The 7,761-nt window shown below is 39.9% G+C and overlaps 1 non-coding gene across 1 annotated transcript; it reads left to right on the forward strand.

Annotated features, from left to right (window-relative positions):
- Positions 1-256: 256 nt before the first annotated feature.
- Positions 257-412, forward strand: LOC130504341 (5.8S ribosomal RNA). Its single transcript, XR_008941232.1, has one exon. It is a non-coding gene; the product is annotated as a 5.8S ribosomal RNA (ribosomal RNA).
- Positions 413-7,761: the final 7,349 nt, after the last annotated feature.

Raw genomic sequence — 7,761 nt, forward strand, 5'->3', positions numbered from 1 at the left:
GTATCCTGGAAACAGAACGACCCGAGAACGTTGAAACATCACTCTCGGTGGGCTGGGTTCTCTTACCGGAATCCATGCCTTCCGATTCCGTGGTTATGTGTTTCGTCCCCGTCAAGGCTGGGTCGTGCACATAGCTTCCGGAGATCACCAAACCCGGCACGAAAAGTGTCAAGGAACATGCAACTAAACAGTCTGCTTTCGCCAACCCGGAAACGGTGTTTGTTCGGAAACAGTTCTGAAATGTAAAGTCTATAACGACTCTCGGCAACGGATATCTCGGCTCTCGCATCGATGAAGAACGTAGCGAAATGCGATACTTGGTGTGAATTGCAGAATCCCGTGAACCATCGAGTCTTTGAACGCAAGTTGCGCCCCAAGCCTTCTGGCCGAGGGCACGTCTGCCTGGGTGTCACAAATCGTCGTCCCCCCATCCTCTCGAGGATATAGGACGGAAGCTGGTCTCCCGTGTGTTACCGCACGCGGTTGGCCAAAATCCGAGCTAAGGATGCCAGGAGCGTCTTGACATGCGGTGGTGAACCAAGTCCTTGTATCTCAAGCTGACCAAGAAGCTTATACTTCCACATCCCGAAGTCTCCCTTTCCATCAAACTTATCCATCTGAAACCGACCCCGCGTAAGATCCATCTCAACCTTGTCCTTATCCTTCTCCATATGATCCCTTCCTTAATCAACAGATCCACCTGAATCAAGAAGCCTCAAGCAAGCAAACCACACCTCTGATACCACTTGTTGGTAATTTATCTTGCTTTTATCTCGATTCAGTTCTTAGATTGTTCAAGTTTGATCTATCGATTCGATTTGTTTACTTGTTTGTAGGTGATCAAAGCCAAAAGTAAATGCACAAAAGATTGTTCACCCGGACTTCGTTTCCTACTGTCCGGGGAGGGAATCAGAATCCCTCAAGCTTCACTATAATCAAATCAAGTTCCGGTAACAATGATACAACTCGAACTACGTCACACCGGAGAAGACGAGTTGATGTTACCTCTGAAATACACCCCAGGTAATCGGATCCTGCTGTGGCTACGTCACCGGAGACACTCCCACTCCGTTCCCGATCAATCGCCTCAGGTAGACCTTGCTCTCTCTGATTATCTCTTCGCGAAGCTCTCTCTGTGCTCTAATCTCTCTGTTATGATCAGATCACCGTGAAGAAGACGAAGTGGCCGTTATGGTTGTTATAACAACCTGACTTAGCCGTTACATGCGTCTGGGCTTAAGTGAAGCGAAGCCCAGCTCAGTTCCTTCTCTTCTCCGCAAGACTGAAGTCGAAGCCCACATTGATAAGGCCCAACTTAAGAGTACTGAAGACCAAAGCCCACAAAAATTAGAGAAACGTTTTAAGTTCGGAACTCGCTAGTCAAGCCGTCACTACAGGAAATGTGGGTATTAATAGCGTCGTAGCATAGCGTTTTTTGCGTCTCTGCTATTGTATTTCAACATGGGCCTTTATAATAGCGTTTTGGAATGTATAAGCTATCTTTGTAGACGCGGCAAAATAAAATAATCCAGCCGCGTTAATTTGGTAAGTGGAGGCGCCTTACCATTGCAAATAAAAAAAATGCTATCGTATATGAAAAATATATTAAAAATAACCCTAAGTATTTAAATCGAAACCCATTTCTCTTCACTTCACTCTCTTCACATTCCTCGAAATCGAAACCAAGACTCATCGAAGTTCTTCAGAGTTCTCTCGAGTGGAAGCTTCAATTGGTATGAGTTTCGATTTGATTCTGAGTTTAGATTAGAAACTTTCAATAGTGGGTTTAGATTAGAAACTTTCATCGAATCTCTTTGATTTTGGGTTTCTATTCGATCGTATCTCTTCGATTCGAATCTCTTTTCACATGCATGTCCGCGTTAACACATGATTCGATTATGGGTTTGTTCGGTTTAGATTTTGAATATGATTGTGGGTTTCGATTTGATTTTGGATTTGTTTATTAGTTTCAGAAATGGCAAAGACAAGAGGAGGAGGAAAAGTTGGTTCTCGCCGGAGTAGACGTAATCAAGGCTTGGAGGTAGTAGATCAAGGCTTGGAGGACAAGAGACCGCAACTACAAGTGAAGAAAGCTACATCAAAGAAAACGGCTTCCCCTAAAAAGAGTTTAGTTCTAACGCAAACGAGAAGAAGTAGTAGAATCAAGAAAGTGGCTGCTCAAGATGATGATGAGCTAGAAGATGTTACACCTGATGATGATGATGATGAGCTAGAAGATGTTACACCTGAATATATTCCCGAGTTGATGAGGTAGAAGATGTACTCAATGGGAAAGAGGCTGAAGAAGATGGAGATGGCAATGGGAAAGAGGCTGAAGAAGATGGAGATGGCAATGGGAAAGAGATGAAGAAGATGGAGATGGCAATGGGAAAGAGGCTGAAGAAGATGGAGATGGCAATGGGAAAGAGGATGAAGAAGATGGAGATGTCAATGGGAAAGAGGCTGAAGAAGATGGAGATGGCAATGGGAAAGAGGATGAAGAAGATGGAGATGGCAATGGGAAAGAGAATGAAGACGAACAGGCCAATATGGAAGATGATGGAGTTCTCAATGAGAAAGGGAATGAAGAAGAAGCTCGCGATATGGAAGAAGATGGCACTGCGCAAGATGATGAGATTCCTAGTACTGAAGGAGTTGAGCTAGGAGGGGAGGAAGTTCAAAAAAACAAAAAAAAAGAGGACCAACAAAGTTGCGCAGAGTGGCTGAAAATCCCAATGATAAGATTATGGTCACATTCAATGACATTGGTGAGCATATTGGACCTGGTTCAGTAACACTATCGTCTTTTCTTGGTCCTCTTGTGAGGGAACATGTTCCGGTTACACTCGCTGATTGGAGAAATCTTGATGCAGCAACTAAAGCAACAATGTGGGAAGAAATTCAGGTTTGTATATATACATTACTATGTTTTGTTGAACCGCAAGATGAAATTATAGCATGTTTAACTTGCTTATTGTGATGCAGGGGAGATTTAACTTGCAAGAAGATTGGCAGAAAGCTGTTATTTTCAAGCAGCTGGGAAATGTGTGGAGGGCTGGGAAGTCGAGGCTGGTGTCACAAGTACGTGTGGCGAAGACTGCAGCTGAGAGAATAGCTTTAAAACCGAGCAACATCCCATCCATTCAAGTGTGGAACTCTTGGGTTAAGAGTAAAACTACCAAATCTTTCACGGTGAGTTATCTACAACTAAGTAAGTTTCATCCTTAAAGGTCATATCTGATAGATTTAATCACTGTCATATTTATATTGTAGGAAACGAGTAACAAGTACAGAGCGATGAGAAGAAATCAGATTCCTCACACCACTAGCCGCAAAGGGATGCTTCGTTTAGCTGATGATATGGTAAAAGAGTAGTCAAACATCTATATATTGTACATCTTCAGCTTGTTAGATTAAACTGGTACTGAGATATGTCTGTTTTTATATAGAAAAAAGGAGTAAAGACCCAAGTAAGGTGAGTAGATCGAAGGTTTGGATTGCGGGACACACTCATGCTGATGGCAGACCTGTGAAGCCACAGTTTGCTGAGACTATTGTAAGAATTATGCATGTTGTATATTGTGTATAATTAATAGATTATGTCAATGAATTATTTTGTGTTTAAATGAATGTATCAGGAACAAATACAGTCACTTGACAGTCAGATGGACTCAACATCAGCTGCTTATAACATAAGGGAAGATGCTGTGAGCAAGGTTTTGGGAAAAGACAAACCTGGACGAGTAAGGGGGTTTGGTAGAGAGATTACAGCTACTAAGCTAGCATATCTGCATTTTAGAGACGCAAAGATTGCAGAAATGAAAACTGAGATTGAAGAGTTAAAGGGGATGGTGCAAGACTTAGTTGGGAAGAAGGTAATCCTTTTCATTACATTTGGTCAATTAGTTTTAAGACATTTACGATTTCCTTTGCCTTCTTTCAGAAAAATAATGATGATGCTGAAGCATCTGAGAGTAGTGGTGGATTCAAACTAGGAATCAGAGTACAAATACTCGATTGGATTGAATCAGAGGATGTTGTTGTTGGTGAAGGAGAATTCTGCTCTGATGAACCGAAGTACAAAATTGGTCGTATACCAATTGGTCCTAATGCAGTGGCTATCGTAGTTAAGTCTGCACTAAGCTCAGTAGCTTCACTTTGGAGGCCTACAACAGATGTGTTAACTCTTGATGAAGCTGTGGGATACAAGATAGCTTGGCCAATGGATAAAGTGGTCTTGGATAGGGATACAAACTGCTCTGAAGATGTATCCATGGTAAAATTTTGTACCTTGTTTTCTTCTTACAACAATTGAGTTATCTCTAATCATTACCTTCTTGCATTTTAGCAAAGCAAGGAAGGTGAATCTCGAAGATGCAAGATCTATGATTGGACCAATGACGAGGATGAAGTTATTGCTGAAGGTCTCATGTGCTCTTCTAAGCCCAAAGAGATGGTTAACAATATACCTCTAGGTCCCAATGCTGTTAGTATCGAAGTTGTGAAGGTGTTCAATGATCAGGCTTATTTGTGGAGGCCAACCGCTGATATGTTCTTGATTGGTGATGCACTTAGCGAGAAAATAGCATGGCCAGTCCTGAAGGTTGAAGTTATGCCTACACCCGCTACAGAAGTAACACCTACTAAATGTGCAGGCAAGAAAATAGCATCACCTTCGAAACCAGCCAAGAAAAAAACAGTGGTATGTTGTTAACATGAAGTTAATTTATTTATTTATCTGATGATTGATGTTGAGTCCTTAATTGATGTTGGAACTTGCTTATGTCGTCTTGTTTGAGTTGTAGAGTCCAGGCAGCACTAGTTCGACCAGAAGTCCGAAGCAGAAGTGTATTCTCTTGGATTGCAACAACTCTGGACGTAAGGTAGCTGAAGGAAGAGTAGCTTCAACGGATCCGAATGAGTTGTGCCACTTTGTACCCCTAGGTCCAAATGCAAGCAAGGTGTGGATTGATGTGGCTAAGATCGATGATGCAAAAGTCTGGAGGCCAAATTCAGAGATTGAATACATATCTGATGCAATGGGTTCGGTTGTGGCATGGCCAAATGACAAAATCAAGTTTGTCTAAACCTGTCATCTGAAACAGTTTTCAAGTTGTTATGTCGGCAATGTATTTCTAGTGTGTGATAGAATTTTAAAGTACTTATATGCTCGGTTAAATCATGTGTAATATTATGTTATGGTTAAGTGACAAAACAAATATTATGTGTGATATTATGATTAATGGTTGTGTGTGAAAATGTTTAGCTTGTTAAACCCTATACCCTTAAAGTGCATAATTTTACATTAAACCATAAGCTTTAAAAATTAAAACCACAGGTGATAAGACCAAAATTAAAACCATATACCCTAAAGTGAAATCCCTAAACCCTAAAGTACAAACATATACCCTATACCCTAATTGTTCTTGATTTCACAATTTTGTTCTTTATAAAAAGGATATTGTAATCTTAATTTCATAAAACTAGTTAGTTATAAATTTTATAAACACTCATTTATTCAAACCCTATACCCTAAAGTCTTTGTACATACAAATAAGTAGTAGTGTTTGTGAACATATGAGCTAGATTGATCAATTTTATAAAAGCTCACATAAAAAAATTTTATGTATACGATTTTTTTTTTTAAAATAGAATACTGATATTTTAATTTTTAAGAATTAATTTATTTTTTTTTACTTCAAAATCCTATATATATATATATATATTAATTTTAAGATTTCAAACGAAATTAATATACTGAGCCAATGAGGAGTAACCTCCAAGATTGCAGACGCGGCAAACCATAGGCCGATGGATGTGTTGATGTTAGGAGTTTTGAGGCTCCTAAGTCAAGTGATAGTAAAGTGGAAGTAAAATGTCGAACCAGTTCTGAGGGATTTCAAGCACTAAGAATGCAAGCACTTACTTAATCTAAATGCAACAAATGATTTAAAATGATTTCAGAATCAAATAACTACTATGATGACAAGATAGAAATAAAGAGCAGTAATGAATGACTTGCTTAAATATGATAAAAGAGAACTCATGGGCGCAGGAACATGATTTCGGGTGATCAAGTATCAAACAAGGATGACAAAATGATGAATCAAACATACGACCTTAAGCCTAAACACAATCCTAAACAAGCTCTATATCTAGATGAATGCTCATTTGCTAACACATCTCAAACATCAAATCTCTTTGGCTGAATGATATGAAAGCAATCAGTAAGAACAGGTTTATTAGCTATCCTAACACTCTTAACAACAAATGTCTTTGGCAAGATGCATTAAGAGCCTAGCAGAGTTGTCTCAGACATTTCAACAAACACCTTTTGGGTGGGAAATGTCTAGAGATCAACTTTCGAATGATCAAATCGAAAGAGGCAATAAGAACACTCTACTAGCAAGGCTTGAGATTGATCTACACTAAAAACATCCTTGATCTAACCTAATCACCCTAGTCTCCCTAACCCATGAATTCAAAAGGGAACTACTCACTAATCTTCATGTTAAACCTTAAACCCATACTGGATTTCAGATTAAACATGTAGATGAACACAGGAAATCAAATAGAAAATCAATAACAAGAGAACAATGAATCCAAAAGATGAACTTTCCAAGAGTATTTTGTGGTTTTCTCTTCAACAAAAGATAATCTGGCCAAAAGTGGCTACAATCAGTCTTAAACTTAGGTTTTCAGAGTGCCAAAACGACATAAGTAATTGCAAAAAGGTCCTTGAACTAAAAAGAAATTGCAAATAAGAAACACGCAGCGACCTCCGCAGGTCGCTCCAGCACGTCGCTCTGGCCCTTGGGAGCGACCTCGGATGGTCGCTGCGAGAGGTCGCTCCGGGATATTTTCTTCGTCTTCGAGTCGCGTAAAGCCGAGCGACTTGGAGTGGTCGCTCTAGCTTTGGTCGTCAAGGTCGCTCCGCCTGGAGCGAGGTCTCACAGCGACCTCTGCAGGTCGCTCCAGCCTCTTCTCGTCCAATCATCCTTCTTTTCACATCTTTTGAGCTCCAAATGCATCCCAATGTCTCCAAAAGCTCCATAAGATGCTCCAATACCTGATAAGGACTCATGTATGCAAAATGCTACCTAAACAAGGCTAGAATCTAACCTACATGATGAAAAATGCATGAAAAGGAATGGGTGAAACAATGCAATTATGCAAGACATCAACTCCCCCAAACTTGTTCTTTTACTTGTCCACAAGTGAACTTTCTAGAACTCATTGAGAAAGAGAATGCAATGGTGGGAGCTCATAGCCAAAAGAAACACACATAGGACTAGATTTTACTCAAAGTCCAAAAATAGCACACTCTCTTATTGCACTCTAGCTTCTCAAGGCCTATCCACACTCCTATGCCTCTACACAAGTTACAATGCTCATCCATCAACAAGCTCTTTAGACCAACTCTCACATTCATTTTTTTTTTTACAACACAAAAGGTGAATACTTGCAAATGGGGACTTGATCTCAATCATTTGGCTTGGTAAGAGTGAAAATGGTCTAATGTGAAGCAAGAGGGGTTTCAAATGCATCTTTCATGGTTACTAACTCTCAAGAAAAGGAGCAAGAACATTATGCAAAATTTATCTAAGAAAAGGAGCAATTCATGCATACAATGACTTGTTCTTATCATTCTACCCTTTTTTTTCTTTTCATCATCCCCAAACCCAAAGATACCACTTTCATCACTCACCCAATGAACACTCTTCTTTTTCTTATCTTGACCAACTAGGGATTTTTTACTAA

This window comes from Raphanus sativus, unplaced genomic scaffold, assembly GCF_000801105.2.
Source record: "Raphanus sativus cultivar WK10039 unplaced genomic scaffold, ASM80110v3 Scaffold1507, whole genome shotgun sequence".
In the NCBI taxonomy this organism is placed as follows: domain Eukaryota; kingdom Viridiplantae; phylum Streptophyta; class Magnoliopsida; order Brassicales; family Brassicaceae; genus Raphanus; species Raphanus sativus.